Source organism: Ascaphus truei, chromosome 1 (assembly GCF_040206685.1).
Source record: "Ascaphus truei isolate aAscTru1 chromosome 1, aAscTru1.hap1, whole genome shotgun sequence".
In the NCBI taxonomy this organism is placed as follows: domain Eukaryota; kingdom Metazoa; phylum Chordata; class Amphibia; order Anura; family Ascaphidae; genus Ascaphus; species Ascaphus truei.
Window position 1 is genome coordinate 215,131,878 of NC_134483.1, and position 18,138 is coordinate 215,150,015.

The window sequence follows — 18,138 nt, forward strand, 5'->3', positions numbered from 1 at the left end:
CAGATCTTTATGCTTTGAATGGATCTGAAATGAAGATGTACAGCCTATTAATGGCACATCATAAAAAAATCTATTCCATGTTCCACCAGTTCCTCTATACTAATTTATTAAATAATAGAAATGGAAAAAAATAGCTATCAAATACTACATGTATATTAACGTTATTGAATTCTGACAAAAGTAATCTTCCATGCATCGTCATTGCTCAACTGCTCAGTCTTCAAGAATACATAAATGACCTGGCCTGTTGCCACACTACAGTATAGTCTATACTGTAAGCAAATGTTACAGAATATTTCACATAGATAAATAGAAGAAAAGAGGAGGCAGCATCCAACTATAGTGATTAATAACTAAAAACTAACTATTCAAATATAAATTCCTTTGTATGATCATCAGCACAGTCACTAGAATAAACTGGATATATTTTCTTGGGAACTGAATATTTTAATAATGACTGTGACAAACTCTATGGGGCCTATGCACTAAGGGTTCATAAAAAAGATCGCATGGGCATTTAAATCGCTGTTTTTGTGAGTGTTGCTATCACGGTATTCAGAAAGCCTCAATTACCTGTGGCAGCAAAATTCACTAAACGGGCGAGTAGCCAGCGGCATGAAGATAGCCTCTCTGAAAAGGCCTTAACCGGCAATTCATTTCAGTTGCAGAGAGCTGCTCAGAGAGAACCGCCTCTCCCTGCGCAAATCTTGCACGAAATGTATGTTTTTTTAATTAAAATGTTATTACTAGTGTAGGTTAGCAGGGGGTCTCCGGAGCAGAAACGCATTGTTTTCAGCCTCGGGGACCCCTGCTTTCCGACATACAGGCCTCGTTATGGGGTGTCGGTATCTCTTATGCATTTGATTTCCACGGTCACGTGACGCGGGTCATTTCAATGCATAGAAGATACCGGCACCCCATAATGGAAGCAGGGGGTCCCCGGACATCAAATCAACAAGGTTCTGCTCTGACCCTGCTACAATACACTAGAAATAAAACCATAATAAAAAATGTAACGCATTCGTTACCGTAGCAGCTATCTGCTATGGTAATGAAGCTCCTTTAATGTCATTTTTATTAATAGTGTGCGGGAGCAGGGATTCTCCTGAGCTGAAGTGCTTTTATTTCAGCCTCAGTGACATGCTGGCCTGCTGTACCAATCCTGTTATAAAAAAAATAAATGTAGCATACATTTCAATAAATACACCTCCCCCATCACCAAATACATACATACAGTACAGTAATGGGCAAAATAACTATTATCCAGCTATGGATAATAGCTCATTTGTCCATTAGTAAATCAAACATTAGCCAGGCAGCATAAATAAAGTAAATAAACCTTTCTACTTACTGCCATTTTGACGGGCGTCCTCGTCAGCATATTGCAGTGCCATGTCCTCCATTTCCAGAAATAATACATGAAATAAAACAATCTATGGCCCCTAACACCTTAATCACCTTAGCGGTTAATAACCGCTATAGTAATTAAGGGGTTAACCCACCCTTCCCTGCTTCCTTCCCGGGATGTCTAACCACCATCCACGGAACCACAATACCCACCCTGTACCCACTGATTGGCATAGTAGTACATCATACCCATATAATATGGGCATGATAAGCCACTATAGAACTCAATGGTCACCCTAATAAAAATGCATGAAGGCCCAAAATACACAATAATTAAACATGCACAATCACCTAAACACAACAATTCAAAAAATAAAAACACTAGTCAACAAATTAAATTACTAAAAGCACTAACCAACAAAACAATTAATTAATAAAACAACTAGCCAACACATCAATTAAAACCAGGATACCCATGGGGACCACATAAATGCCCACGGACACCCGTGGGGACCTGCTGAGGACCTCCAGACACCCATGGGGACCACCGGGGAACCCGTGGGGGACCCAGACACATGCGGGGCCCTATAGAACACCCACAAGCTCATATTGAACCCCCAAAATAGCCACAACATATATATAAGCGTATAAGTGTCACAGAGGAGTGCTACTGACCATGGCAATATACATTTAAAACCAGAGACAAACATGAAACACAGACAGAGCTCAATGCACATCCAGCGAAACTTTATACACGGTACAATGCCTAAATATACATGTATTGATATCTATTAAATTAAATGGTCTTTTAGTTTAACATTTTGGCCAAATTGTTGTAAGCCCCTGAGCCACTGCACGGCAGACCAAATCTCAAGGGTCCCTACACTAATATAAATTCTTAATAACCTGTGCATTGCCAGGAAGAATGATTTATAATAAATCTGTCAAAATTAGTTGCAAAGTTCTAAGTCTGATTGAAGCTTTTATTAACCTGTACATTTCCAGGAAAAGCACTCTGTATTAGATTTGTCACAATCACACTGTATGCAAGCATGTTCCCCTGAGAGTGGAAGATGCTATGGAGTGAGCTTTTAACAATTTAAAAGTGGGAGGGGGTGAGCTTAAATTAGGTAGGAGGTTGCCACCCTCCAATCAGCTAAGACCAGCTGAACAAGAATTGTAAGAGATATAGAACACCCACAAGCTCATATTGAACCCCCAAAAGAGCCACAACATATATATAAGCGTATAAGTGTCGCAGAGGAGTGCTACTGAGCATGGCAATATACATTTAAAACCAGAGACAAACATGAAACACAGACAGAGCTCAATGCACATCCAGCGAAACTTTATACACGGTACAGTGCCTAAATATACATGTATTGATATCTATTAAATAAAATGGTCTTTTAGTTTAACATTTTGGCCAAATTGTTGTAAGCCCCTGAGCCACTGCACGTCAGACTTAGAACTTTGCAACTAATTTTGACAGATTTATTATAAATCATTCTTCCTGGCAATGCACAGGTTATTAAGAATTTATATTAGTGTAGGGACCCTTCAGATTTGGTCTGCCGTGCAGTGGCTCAGGGGCTTACAACAATTTGGCCAAAATGTTAAACTAAAAGACCATTTATTTAATAGCTATCAATACATGTATATTTAGGCACTGTACCGTGTATAAAGTTTCGCTGGATGTGCATTGTACTCTGTCTGTTTTTCATGTTTGTCTCTGGTTTTACATGCGGGGACCACCTGGAGGCCCACGGACACCCTCGGGTACCACCCGATGACCCCCAGACACCCGCAGGGACCACCCGGGGACCCCCGCAGGCCTCTGGTATGAATCCTGTGTATAAAAAAAAAAAAATTATGGTTTTATGTGGGGCACAGGGAGTGGGATGTGTATTGGTGATTACAACATATTATAATGTTTATTGGGGTCAGAGGGGTGAGTGAAGGGCCAAATACCCCCTTCACTCACCCCTTCTGTCCCCAATGAAGCTGCTGTGTCCATAAACCCCTTCATTGCTTTAGCGGTTCAGTCTTTTATCTCCCACTTAGACGTTTACAGAATCAGAGTAGGCATTTGGGGCGATAAGTGATCGATAAGTGTCTTATGAACGCTTAGTGCATAGGCCCCTATATGCAGTATTCTACCAATTCGGTACACAGAAGGCTAATTTGTGTTCGAATATATATCTTAAAAATACATGGTATTGTTTTATAGCAGGTCAGGCCAATGACCCTGGCCTGGTTTTCTGTGTGAGTTTCTAAAATTGGGGTTATCTAAGAGTGACCTGCTCTGGGATTATGGGGTGATTAGGCCATAACCCAACACAACCAGTTAGAGTAAATTGTGAAACACAATATTCACAGAAATAGCCATTCTGTCAGGACCCCACCTTCAAAGAGATCGTAAAATTCCACCAACCAGATGTGCAAAGGGAACATAAAGTTAATTTAGAATATTCCTTATACTGTATATTTACTAAATACAGTATGAGATATTTGGCATACTATACAGTTTACAAGAAGGTGAAATACTGTATATATTTTGAACTGGTGGTTTTCCGCGTTTTATAAGACCAAAAAACAACATGTTACATATGTCAGATATTCATTTGTCTCCCAACTTTAAGAGTATCCTTGTCAACTGTCCTGGAACAGGGCTGTTTATTTTCTGTTCCCCTTTTGCAGCTCTCTGACTGCCAGCTCTCCTTAATTTTAGTTGCATGCTTTCCCTGCTCTGTAACTCCCAGTGCATGTGGAGACTGCTACATTATTGACACATTCCCCTCTCCACACTGCCCTGGCAACCCCCAATCCTCCTAGCTGAGATTGGTTCAACCCAACTCCCCTGTCTTTGCTGACAATTAGTTTGGTCCTGAGACTGTTCCTGTCTAACAGGAATCCAACACTTCCTTTCTCTACTTGCAGCCTGAGTGAGTACACCTTTCTTCCCTCCACTCCCTTGCAAAGCAATCCGTTTTGACCTTCTCCCCATACCAAAGCACCTTCACCTAGTTAAGCACTCTCTCACCACACAATAACATCTACAAGCACCTTTTATTTCTGTGACTTTCCTAATAAAGTTAAGAAAATATAAAGGGACTTGGTGTGCTTTCAAAAGGGGACGAGTTCAGCATCTGGCCTCATTCATATTCTGCATGTGACCCTGTTGAAGAGTGTTTGATGCCAACAAGACACGTGAATTCTCATATTTCCAAATCTATGACCTCTTGGAGAAATCTGCTATTGTTACGTGGTAATGTATTTAGATTTTTTTTTTTAAATCCTGTTTGTTGTATGAAAACATCGGTATATATTATACTACATGTTTCAATGAAACATTGTTCTCTATAACTAAGCAGTATACTACTTTTGTATATTAAATGTGAAATGTAATCAGTTTTCCCTTTGAATAAGTATTCTCTTTGGACCCTAATGGAACTTTGCAGAGAGTAACTGCATTTTCAGACACATTTTGCTAAAATAGATTTTTTTTTAATGTTAATTACTTATTTTTCTTAGTAAACAGGACCAAGTACTCCTACCAATAAGACTTATTTTTATCATTGGTGGTGGCAGCTATTGAAGGTTATATTTGTGATGGATTGAGGAAGATATTACTGTGAGGATGAGGGGATCACGGCGCTCACAGTGCGACCCCTTCTCACCTCCGAATACCCCCGCTGTCGTGAGACGGCTTCATCTCCTCGCCCGACCTGCTCCTGCTGTGTGGGGGCGCCCCCCTCATTCCTGACGGGCCGGCGCTGCCCGCGGCCTCTCAGGGCTCTGGCGGTTTCCTCTGGTCCCGGGCGCGCGTTCTCCGACTTTACAGAGCGTGCGCCGGGCAAGGATAATTTATTCAATGCACTAGCAGTGAAACCATGCCCCCAAATCTCACAAAGGCTGCCACTTAACCCTGAAGCTCCCCACCTGGCTGCATATTATAGGAACCAATCCAGGACAGCTCCTCATGTTCCTACAGGACTGCCTCCGTTCCCTATTGGTCAGCTGCAATATATAGTACCTGTCTTGCCTCTCTCACATTGCTTGACATAGTCTCTGCTTACGGACGTCTATTCTGGCTCTCCCTTTGCTCTTCGTTTATTCAGGTGGCGACCCGGCTTGGCGGACTTTCCTCTCTGGCTCTGGACCCCGGCTCCCACATGACCTTGCAGCTTCTCTCATCCCTCGACCACAGCTTGGAGCTCGACCTCCTGGATCTCTCTCTCCCTGACCTTGGCTAATGGCTACGACTTCATCTCTTCTGTACCGGTACCAGCAAGTATTGCTACAACTATTCACACCTGGCCTGGCAACGCCAAAACACCACACTCCGGACACGCTCCTTCTGCTGCTGGTGCGTGCACATATACGCCCCCACCTCAGTATTAGGGACGAGTCTGGTCTGCGGGCAGCACCGGCATAACAATTACTCATTTTAACGACTCTGTGGGGAGAAAAGTGAGTCAGCTAGATAGCTGTGTGTATTAACTTTTGTCATATACACAAGTCATGTGCTCACATCTATGCCATTTGTGCCAATGACTATTCATGCATTATGTGATCTGGATTTATTTTTTCAGAATTGAATGAATGTGATATAGTGTGATATTTTCAGTGCAATTCTACCCATTTCCTGTATGTTTTTAGGGTTAAACATAAGCAAAAGATTACTATGGTTTGGTATACATAGATGAGATAATTAACTGGCAAAATAGTATTTGCTGCTGTGAAGATGGTGGCTAAAGATGGCTTGTATCCCCAATAGTTAGTTAAATAAAGTCTGAATGTTCAATAAGGTTTGTTTCCTAAATAGTTCAACTTCTTAAAATGACAAAGATTATTATGTTGAACTCTAGTGGAATAAAAAGCTCATATTTTGTAAAACTGTTTTTAGTCACCATCTATCATAAAACTGGGTGAAATGTGAAGATGCGTGCAAATATCTGCACTTGTTTAGTTGGGACAGTAGTAAACTGCAGCCTTTTACGTAATAGAAACTTAAAAAGCAGCAGGAATCATTATATGAAAAATGATTTCCTATTTTGGACAATCCTTTTGATTAAACCCAGTCAGGAAATTAATTTAAAAAAATATATGGCAAATTATTCACTGACGAAATTAATTTGCTTTGCCTAACTAAAAGTTTAATTCAAGAAAAAATAATTAATACTTAATTTAAATGGAAGCACACTCAACATGCCATGTCCACATACAATGATTAACTATTGTTAGCCATTTATCAAACCTTTTACTCCTCATCCTCACATGTCAGTTTTGATTTTATACACCTTGTGATAAGCAGATGGTTATAGGCCATCAGTACATTGTGTCCATGCTTCATTTCATAACCTTATCCCCATAAAATCTGGTACTGAGAGACAATAATGTATGTATTGGTGCACTGACTGGAATAAATAATAAATAATTATAATAATAATAAAAACAAAATACGCAAAGGGAAGAGACCTTCATGAATAAAATACAGTGACAGAAATATCTTAAACTTAAAGCAGCAATCCATATTGCTGAATATTCTTTCTTACCTGAGCAGGGTTGCGTCATGGTTTCCCAACCTCCATGAGTACTGGCACCAGGACTGGCCTGTCGGTTTATCGAATCTGCATTTATGGATAGCTGCAGCACCATGGACAGCAACATGAAGGCAGCACTGGCATTCTTTAGCACATTGGAGAACTGCATTTTACCTGTAAGATGATCTAGCAGAATCATAATTGGTTTGAAGGGGTGCCAGAAAGTTTAATAGCTGTCTTGGTTCCACTGTGACCCCCCGTCTCTACCCGAAGGCTTGCCCTCTAAACTAGCTCCTGCTACAGCTGTGCCTTGCTCTGGTCTGTAGCTCTGCCCCAGCCTTCTCTTTGTCTGCGTTCACTCCATACCTGCTACACTTTTTTTCAGGAAGTAACTCAGAGGTTTAGTACTTTCATAAAAAAAATATTTCCTGGATTGGGACCTTGTGGTGATGGGGAAGTGCCTGGATCCACCTACTACCATCTATAGTGTTCTGCTGCCTTCGACTCAGCTACTCCATGACAGTTTAAACTGCCCCTTTGCCTCTAGTTTGAACTAGTATAAATAAAAAAACAAAATATGCTGTTCAATAAAAAATTATTGATATATCAATGTCACAAAAGATATTTGTTTAATCAAAAAACACCATAGTGGCATCATGAATAAGTGTCACCCTTGGTATTGCTTAGAAAATGTGTTTGTTCTTCATAAAAGGCATGAGAGATAGAAGCACCCACTGTAGGTCCAGTGAACATTGCTCCCCCCTACATAGACCTCTGGTTACTAATGCTGGAGTCTTAGTTCAATAAAAAAAATCTTTCTTGATCTTTCTCTTTTGTGGTATTAAAGGAGGTAAGTACTCACTATTTTGCTATTGCTCTGTTTCTGGTATTTTCCTTTCAAAGGATATAGCAGAGAATGTCCAGAGTGCAGGCCGCAGGTAAAATGCAAACATGAAGAAAAAAATACCAAAGGAAGGCAATGAGGCAGAGCATACCAAAAACTCTCAGGCTAATGATGCTGTTGAATATAAAATATAACATTTATTTTATCCATATAAGAGGAGGCTAATTAACTTCCAACGCGTTTCGCACATAATAGGCGGCTTTATCCCAGGTAAAATACAAACATGGTGAAAAATCAGTTAATCGTAACAATGAGACAGCGCACCACCATAAAAACAAGGGCTTACCGATGCTGTTGAAAATAAAATATGAAATCTGCTTAAGCCATATAAAAGGAGATAAAGAACCTCCACTTAACAGGATACTTTAACCTTGATATTTGTATAAACGTCCTTTTGGCTTTTAGGAAATAGAGAAAATAAGTAGTTACAGCTTTATAGTATAAATCTAATAATTGAATAATAATCTTTCCCTCTACCTTATCTGTTGGTCTAATTTCTTTGCTTTTTTGACATCGTTTGTCTTCCCAAGCCTATTCTGATAAGTGACATGTTTTCTGATCACCAATAACTTATTGTTTAGCAAAGGGGTTGAAGTCTCAAAAAAGAATGACACTGTTATACCTAATATAACAATTTCATGTAACATTCAGCAAACATCATAAGTGGAGATGTGTGAAACATTTGCACAATTTTGCAAAACAGACAAATATGTTGTTAATAATTGCAACAAATTGCTAGCTTTAAAAACTTCAAACACAGGTTTAGAATGTGCTCTCATCAATTATTGGCACTCAATGAATATACTGTACTAATGGGAATTTATTTACTTTCACCTAATAGTACTGTATGTCTCTACCTATCTTGTACTTCCAAATTGATAACAGTAAATCACTATTTCAGTTGTTCAGACACAATGCTCTTCTAGGATATACTGTTTAGTCTTACCTATCATTTTCCATATACAAGCACAATTGTAAAATGTCATGCTATTTGTTCACCCATGCAGTTTTATAAAGAGTCGGGACACCAAGTTCAGGTCAAATAAAAAAAGAGCTTTATGTCTGAATAATAGAGGGATATACTATTGTAGGATAAATAATAAAAAGCCCATATATTACAGATTAAGAACTACTGTCGTGAAGACGAGTATTCTAAAACAAATCTGGGGCAATCACCAACAAGACCCAGGTACATGCTGGGTACATGCTGCAACATTTCAGTGACATTTCTGCAGACAGACTAATGGCCCATCAGATTAACAGCGGGGGTCCCTGGCAGTCCCATTCAAACTGAATGGGACTGCCAGGGACCACTGCTGTGTTAATCCAATGGGCCATTAGTCTCTCCAGAAATGTCACTGAAATGTTGCAGCATGTACCCAGCATGTACCTGGATCTTGTTGGTGATAGCCCCAGATTTTCCAAGGCAAGTTTAAGGCAAGTTTTAGAATACTCGTCGGCGCACCTGTACAACAGCAGTCTCTGGTTCTTCATGAGACTTTATCTTGATGGTTATCTTCACAGTTTTGACTCCCATTTATGGACTTAGGGCCAGATCCACAAAATCCCAATTTTGACTTAATGCCTCATGAGTAGAGAGTACAGTTTAAACATGAGGTTTTTACAACTAAATGTAAAGAACCATAAGACAATTGTTCACAGAAATTTGGAGAGTTAGAGACTATGACGGAGTGGTCTGTGGGCGAGGTCAGTTAAGATTCCACACATGCATTTTCGGGTGAACCAAAATGTTGATTGGTTTTATTTTCTTCACAACTAACAACAACACATTGGGGACACTGCCCCTTTAAGGCAAAACACAAAGCATAATATAAACACCTACTCCTATTTAGGAGTCTGACAAAACATTACTCCGGCCCTTTCTATCTCACTGGCTGGATAGGCCAGTTCCCAGTCCAAAACATATAAAACAATACCAGGGAACAATGTATAAAGTCTTATCTGACTGTGCTGGTCCTGCGTCTCTGGATTCCTCATATGCAGGCATTACAGTCCTGCTGCTCCCAGGAAGTCTGTTGCTCTATTTCTGTTTAGGTTTCTCTGAGTGTAGGGCTTTGGGTTCCCCACTGTTCCCAGGCAAAACCCTCTGGTTAACAAGAAGCCTGGATCCCTGCGAGCTGGAACTCCATTATAGCTGGGTGGGAATCCCAGCTGGGTCACAGGCAAGTCTATGTGACCCTCCTCTCCTGCAGAGAAGGAACCGAGCTTCTAACAGAGACTCCAACAGGAAATATGACAAGCAGTTACTTCCTGCCTTTTTTTTGGTTTCAAACTATTTGTATTTCTTTTGTACATAACATAGTGGGAGGAAGTGGGTACATAAAAAAGAAGGGAGGGGAGGGAGGGTTCAGCCCCCCCATCATCATAGTAGAAAACAACAATACAATATATTTGGTATAAATTTAACAATCTTAATATTTATAGTCCAAGATAAATTAAAAACCAGTATATACAGACGGCCACGGTGGGAGTGAGAGAGGGGGATCTGGATGGCGGGATAGGAAAGAGGTTCCTTTGATAATAGTTCTTTTATTCTTCCTGGATCCATTATTTTTGGTATATTGTAGTTTATAAATGACCATTTTTCATGAGTAGATAAGCACTGAGTGTAAGGATCCGCGCTGCGGGTATACCCGCATCCAGCGCATTCTTACCTTTTTCTCAGGCCATTCAGGCTCCCCGGCGGCATTCCCCGCTCTTGGCTGCTTTCCCTGCACCTCCTGCCCACGCGCGTCAGCCCTATGGGCACGCGCGCATCCATTAGTTGGCGCCAGGTGCCTGACTCCACCTCTGCTGGCGTGGCACACGCTCCTTGCATGTCGCTGCTCGGGTCTCATCAGCTCCGCCTCCCCGCTTCTCCCTCCTTAACTGACCCTTCCCCTGTCTGTCCCTCTGCTCCTCCCCTTCTTCTCTCTGCTCCTGGATCCTCCGGTGCACCTTCCCCATGCTCCGCCTCCTCGGACGTCACGCACATTCCCGGCACGCCCCTTCCCCATCTGCCTTGCCTCTCAGGTCCTCCATCCCTTTCTGTCCCTTCCCTTGTCCATCCTTCCATTCCTCCCCTTACTCTGACCACTCCCTTTGCCTCTAGCAACTCTCCTCTATCTGGGCCTTATCTTGCTCACTCCTCTGTCCCTCCCCTCACTCCCATTGGTGTCAAACTTCCACACTCTGCTCTCCTATTAGGTTCCGGTTTGGGCCGCTCCTCCATTACTCCCCTTTCTCTGACTGGAGCAGGACTGCAAGGCGCGACCATTTTCTCCAAACTTGACCTAAGAGGAGCATACAACCTGATTCGCATCCGCAGAGGAGATGAATGGAAGACCGCGTTCAACACACGCAGTGGTCATTATGAGTACCTGGTGATGCCGTTCGGGTTGTGCAATGCCCCTGCAGTCTCCCAAGACTTTATGAACGAGGTTTTTCGTGACCTATTGAACTCTTGTGTAATTATCTACTTGGATGATATCCTCATTTTTTCTAAGACCCTCGAAGAACACATTCTTCATACCAAGACGGTGCTCTCTTGTTTATGGGCCAACAAACTCTATGCCAAGATGGAGAATTATGTCTTTCATCAATCTTCTACTACCTTCCTGGGGTACATTATCTCGGATCAAGGCTTCACCATGGATCCGGAGAAGCTCAATTCCGTACTCGAATGGCCTCAACCTAACTCCTTAAAAGCGATTCAGCGTTTCCTCGGCTTCGCAAACTATTACAGGAAGTTCATCGCTGGCTTTTCTACTTTGGTGGCACCCATCACGGCCCTTACCAAAAAGGGGGCCGATCCGTCCTCATGGCCATTGGAAGCCACCCGGGCCTTTGAATCTCTTAAAAGAGCCTTTGTCTCAGCTCCGATCCTGCGACATCCCGTCCCCACCCTCCCCTTTACTTTGGAAGTTGACGCCTCTGACGTAGGAGCTGGTGCGGTTCTCTCTCAAAGGACTACTCCCGAAGACAAATTACACCCCTGTGGGTTTTTTTCTAAAAACAATTCTTCTGCATAAAGAAATTACGATGTGGGGAATAGGGAATTGTTAGCCATCAAGATGACTTTACAAGAGTGGAGACATCTCCTAGAAGGAACCAAAGAACCCATTTCCATTCTGACGGATCACAAGAATCTATGCTACATTGAAGGCGCTCGTCGCCTTGGTCCTCGTCAAGCTCATTGGGCCCTGTTCTTTTCTAGGTTTAATTTCACCATCTCATATTCCTGGGACTAAGAATATCAAAGCGGATACACTTTCCCGCCAGTTTATCACTGAGGAGAAGTCTCAAGATATCCCGGAGAATATTCTACCCCCCCAGTTGTTTATTGCTGCCGCTTCTTTTGGCATTCTAGTCAAGATTCTGGAATCCCAGACTCAGGTTCCCGAAGGGTTGGAAGTTCCTGATGGTCGTCTTTACGTGGCTCCACGTTTTCATCTCAAAATTATGGAATGGGGCCATTCCTCAAGATCTGCTGGCCATCCCGGCTTTAAGAAGACCAATGATTTAATTCGACAAACCTTCTGGTAGCCCAACATGTCGAAGGATATCAGAGCTTTCACCTCTTCATTCCCAGTCTGTGCACAAAATAAATCTGTCCATCAAAAACCTTCCGGTCTTCTTCAACCCCTCCCGGTACCGGATCGTCCGTGGAGTTACATTTCTATGGACTTCATCATGGATATTCCCCTATCTAATGGCATGACTACCATTCTCGTAATTGTCGACAGATTTTCTAAGGAAGCTCATTTTTTTCCCTCAAGGGAGTACTTTGGCCGACATTTTTGTAAAGGAAATCTTCCGTATTCATGGTGTCCCGTGGTCCATTGTTTCAGATCGGGGTACGCAATTTGTTTCTAAATTCTGGCGTGCATTTTCCCAGAGGTTGGGCATTACCCTTCTTTTTTCCTCAGGCTACCACCCACAAACAAATGGGCAGACCGAACGTATGAACCAATCCCTGGAACAGTATTTACGTTGTTTTTCTTTGGACTCTCAGGATAATTGGGCTGAGTTACTCCCTTGGGCTGAATTCGCGATCAACTCTCTTAAGAACGAGTCTACCCAAGAATCACCGTTTTTTATTAACTACAGATTTCACCCTACTTGTCTTCCCATGCATCCTTCCAGTTCTGGAGTTCCGGCAGCAGATGAGAGGGTATCTTCCTTACAGGAGTCATGGAAAAGGATTCAAGCAGTGCTTCAAAAATTCGTGTTAAGGCAGAAGAAACAAGCAAATAGGCTCCGTCAGGAGGGCCATAAGTTCATCCCTGGAGAGAAGGTCTGGCTTTCTTTAAAAAAAGATCAAATTGAAGGCCCCAACCCCTAAATTGTGGTATACCCGCGTCCAGCGTATCCTTACCTTTTTCTCAGGCCATTCAGGCTCCCCGGCAGAATTCCACGCTCCTGGCTGCTTTCTCTGCACCTCCTGCCCACGCGCGTCAGCCCTACGGGAGCACGCGCACCCAAGCCACCATTGGTTGGCGCCAGGCGCCGGACTCCGCCTCCTCTGGTGCGGCACACGCTCCTTGTGTGTCACCGCTCGGGTCCCGTCAGCTCCGCCTCCCTGCTTCTCCCTTCTTACCTGACCCTTCCCCTGTCCGTCCCTCTGCTCCTCCCCTTCTTCTCTCTGCTCCTGGATCCTCCGGTGCACCTTCCCCATGCTCCGCCTCCTCGGACGTCATGCACATGCCCGGCATGCCCCTTCCCCATCTGCCTTGCCTCTCAGGTCCTCCTTCCCTTTCTGTCCCTTCCCTTGTCCGTCCCTCCGTTCCTCCCCTTACTCTGACCACTCCCTTTGCCTCTAGCAACTATCCTCTATCTGGGCCTTATCTTGCTCACTCCTCTGTCCTCCTCTTGCTCCCATTGGTTTCAAACTTCCTCACTCTGCTCTCCTATTAGGTTCCTTTTCAGGCCGCTCCTCAGTCACTCCCCTTTCTCTGATTGGTCCCAGCCCCCTTTATAATCCCTCTTCTCCATTTCCTCTTTGCTCTGCATAGCTTCTGTACCTTGGTGCTGTCTGCTGTTGCCTGGCCTCTCTTGTCTTTTCAGTGCTGCTCCTGTCCCTGGAATCTTTGCTGACCTCCCTGGATTTGACGTTTGCTTTGAACTCTACTACGCTGCTCTCTGGAACCCTTTGGACCTTGCTTTGGACTTCTACGCTGCAGACCTCTACGACCCTTGGACACGGCACACAGACAAACTACTACGCTGCTCTCTCCACTCCACGACCCAGGCTTACGGACAATCGATTACGCTGCCTCTCCAATCCACGACCCTTGGCATACGAACTTAACCCTTCTACGCTGGAGCTGTCAAGTATGGTATCATTTACATTCTTGTTACCCGGATGTAACAAGGTGTGTGGTTTTACCCTTTCCACCTCAGTCCCGGGGTCTCGTCTGGCTTGTGGGCAGGCCAAGCATTACACTGAGGTATTGCACTATATGTTGTGCCATTTTGTATGATGTGCTGGCCTTTCTGTTTTTGATTGTAGTTTATAACTTTCGGCCAACTTATCCATTCCTCGCTTAGATTTCAACTATTTTAAAATATATTTCGTTAATTTAAATTTGTAAATTTTGTAGAGATGCTATGTTGTCTGGGAAAGCACTCACCCAAGGGATCCAGATTTTTTTTTAATGTATATGTAGTATTATTCATAAATGCTGTAATTTTTTCCATTTCTAAGACATGTCACACCTTCTCTTGAAAAACTTGATATGATGGTGTATTCATTTGTTTGCATTGTACTGCTATTGTGCATCTGGCTGTTGTCAACACATGTGTGATAGAGTTGTTTATAGCATATGACACATTGGACAATGGTTTCCCCAAGATCAATATTACAGTGTCCATTGGTATAGGAACCCCAAACACTTTGTTGATCTTTATTGTAATTTACCTCCAAAAAGGAACAATCTTTGGGCAGGTCCAAAATATATGATATTATGTGCCTCTACAGCCAAAATCTCTCCAGCATAGTGTGCTTGCTCCTTTATATATCCTGTGAAATATACCCTGAAGGGGTTAATATACTAAGCATAAGCTTATGTAACTTAGTGCAGTTAAAAACTGGTATATACCAATGAAGCTACTTACCTGTAAGCAAGTAGAGTGAAAAGTGAATTTACAGGGACCTTACTGGGAGATTATATACCTTGAAAAAGGAGGTACTGGCCTCCCACAAGCTGCTCAATAAGCAGTTGACAGAAAAACAAGGCGCACAACGCACATAGTGAAGTATAATTAAAAATACAATTTACTCATAAAATAAGATAAGTTCTGCGTACATCAATATGGTTAAAAATGAGCAGTTGGTAATTGGGTATACCACACCAGTAGACAGCTGCAAACAGCACTCCTCACTCGATCGCAGGGTGCAGGGGATTGGTTGTCATCTGATGGCAAGCTGGTGTTTGTAGATGCCGTCTCCCTCTCACTCAAGACAGGGCAGGTCTCAGTCTTTACTCCCAGATGATCCTGGAGCACCGATCCGCATCGGCGTGTCGCAGCCTCCACTGTTATCCGCATGTAAGCACGTTGGTCACGTGCCGTTTCTCCTCTACGGAGCGCCCGATAATGACGTCACAGTCTGGTCGCACTCTCCTACGAACCGTCTGCAGGGGCTCAATGCGTGCAGTGTAGTGAAGGATACACGCCGCCTCTTGGAAAGGAGATTTCTGCACCGTGTCTTGCGGGAAACGGGGGGAACACTTGTATAGAGTGTTAGCACCAAACAAGAGGGTACTAGGAAGTGAGCAATGACACCCTCCAACGCGTTTCGTAACTCGTGGTTACTTCTTCAGGGAACGTATGCAGATGGGGGGGGGGTTTCACAGATATATACACCCACTAATCTTCAATTAAAGTTCATGGTGTCAGATTGCTACTCAAGGAATTAAAGGTGCAGTGACTAGCTCATTATAAGACTGCAATACAATGGTGTCAAATGAAAAAATAAAACATCTAATACAATCTTTATACAATCAACAATAAAATACAGTTTAATAAAGTTTAATAAAACGTGTTTTTAATCTAAAATCAATTGATCAAATAGTAAGTATCTGAAAAAGAAACACACGATTAGAGACATGTATATTCAGCAGCAGTTCAGCATAAAGAAACAAGAGCAGGGGAATACGTATCTAATACAAAGACCAGATATCTATATCTTCATTTAGCCCCTTAGGGGTTAGGGAGTTAAGTTGATAAATCCAGAATGTTTCTTGGTGTGAGAGACTCTTGATTCTATCTCCTCCCCTTCTTGCCCTAGGGACCACTTTGATACCTTTAAACATCAATTTTGACGGGTCCTTGTTATGGTGTGATGCAAAGTGGCGAGAAACACTGTGTTTCTCATAACCTGCCTTAATATTTCTTATATGCTCCTGTATCCTAATTTTTAGGCATCTTTTAGTGCGGCCTACATATTGCAGGCCGCAATCACAGTTGATCATGTAGACCACATGGGTCGAATTACAATTTATAAAGGAGTCAATATTGAAAATTTCATTCGTGGTAAAGGATTTAAAGGTTTTTCTCTCAGGATGTAAATATCTACAGATAGAACACTTCCCACATTGGAAGTTTCCTAAAGGTTTGTCACCAAGCCAGGTTTTTGTAATGGGCTTTGTGCGGGCATAGCCCACATCACTAGGTGATAGTACGTTTTTTAAATTTTTTGCCCTTCTATAAGTAAATTTTGGAAAATCAGATATATGGTTATTTAATACTGGATCGGAACTTAAAATGGCCCAATGTTTTCTTATTATGCTTTCAATTTTCTTGTTCATAGAGTTAAATGTGGTAATAAAAGGTATTTCCAACACATTACTTGGATCTCTGAGTATTTCTTTGTTTTTAGGTGTTAACATCAGCTGTCTATCCATCGATCGGACTGCATCGAGATCTCTAGTTAAACTAACACTAGAGTACCCTCTCTCCAAGAATTTATCAAATAACACTTTAGATTGTATCTCAAAATCTTGTTCCCCACTGCAATTCCGCTTAATGCGAATAAATTGGCCCTTGGGAATATTCATTATCCACGATTTTTTGTGGTTGCTGTTTGCCATTAGAATGTTATTGGCATCAATTTCTTTAAAATAAACTTTTGTTGAAACATTCCCATTGTCCAATGCTGTTAATTGAAGATCTAAATAATTGATAGTCTGTGGGTTCGATACATGTGTGAATATTAAATTCCTGTCATTGGTGTTCAGATAGGAGAGAAAGGAACAAATAGACGTCTCATCTCCTTCCCATACACACAGGATATCGTCTATATAGCGACGCCAAAGAATAATTTGTTGGCTGTATGGGTTGTTGTTCCAAATGTTCTGTAATTCCCACTGACCCATATACAGGTTTGCGAAACTGGGGGCAAATCTAGTGCCCATCGCAGTTCCGCAAACCTGTAAAAAGAACTCTGTCAAAAACAAAAAATAATTATGGGTCAGTATGAAATCAATAGATTTCAAAATGAACTCTGTGTTGAGATGATGTAAAGTGCTATCTGCCTCCAGAAAAAATTTCACTGCCTGCAGTCCTTTGTCGTGTGGTATATGTGTGTAAAGTGCTTGGACATCACACGTGATCCATTTATATGTACTCTTCCACTCAAAATCTTGAAATTCAAGAAGAACTGAGGATGTATCTTTTAAATAAGAGGGTAATTGAGTTACATATATTTGGAGGAAGAAATCCACATACTGCGAAAGATTCGCAGTCAGGGAATCTATTCCTGAAATAATGGGACGGCCGGGTGGGTTGGAAATACATTTATGAACTTTGGGCAAATGATAAAACACTGGTATTGTGGGAGAAATATTAAACAAAAAGTCAAATTCCGCTTGTGTAATCACGGTGTCAAGGAGGGCTTGATCCAAAAGGTCCCTCAATAGGTTAGTGAACTCACTTGTAGGATCCTTATCCAGTACTTTATAAAAGGAAGCATCATAAAGGAGGCGGTGTGCCTCCATTTCGTAGTCTTTACGGTTTTGGAGCACCACACCGCCCCCTTTATCCGCCTGTCTTATAATAAGATCATTATTCTCCCTTAAACACTTTAGGGCTAAGTTCTCTTTTTGACTTAAATTATGTCTAAGATCTCCTGGTTTACAAGTTTGTACCAGTTTGGAGAAATCATCATGTACCATATTGAAAAAGGTATCAATATGGTGCCCTTTAGATTGTGCAGGGTAGAATCTAGACCTCTTCTTGAACTTAGTATGTCTACAAACCATATCATCTGTATTTAATTCTAGTGTTTCAGATGAGGGTTCCTTATCCTTCACTACTTGTGGATTATCATTTTCGTTTTTA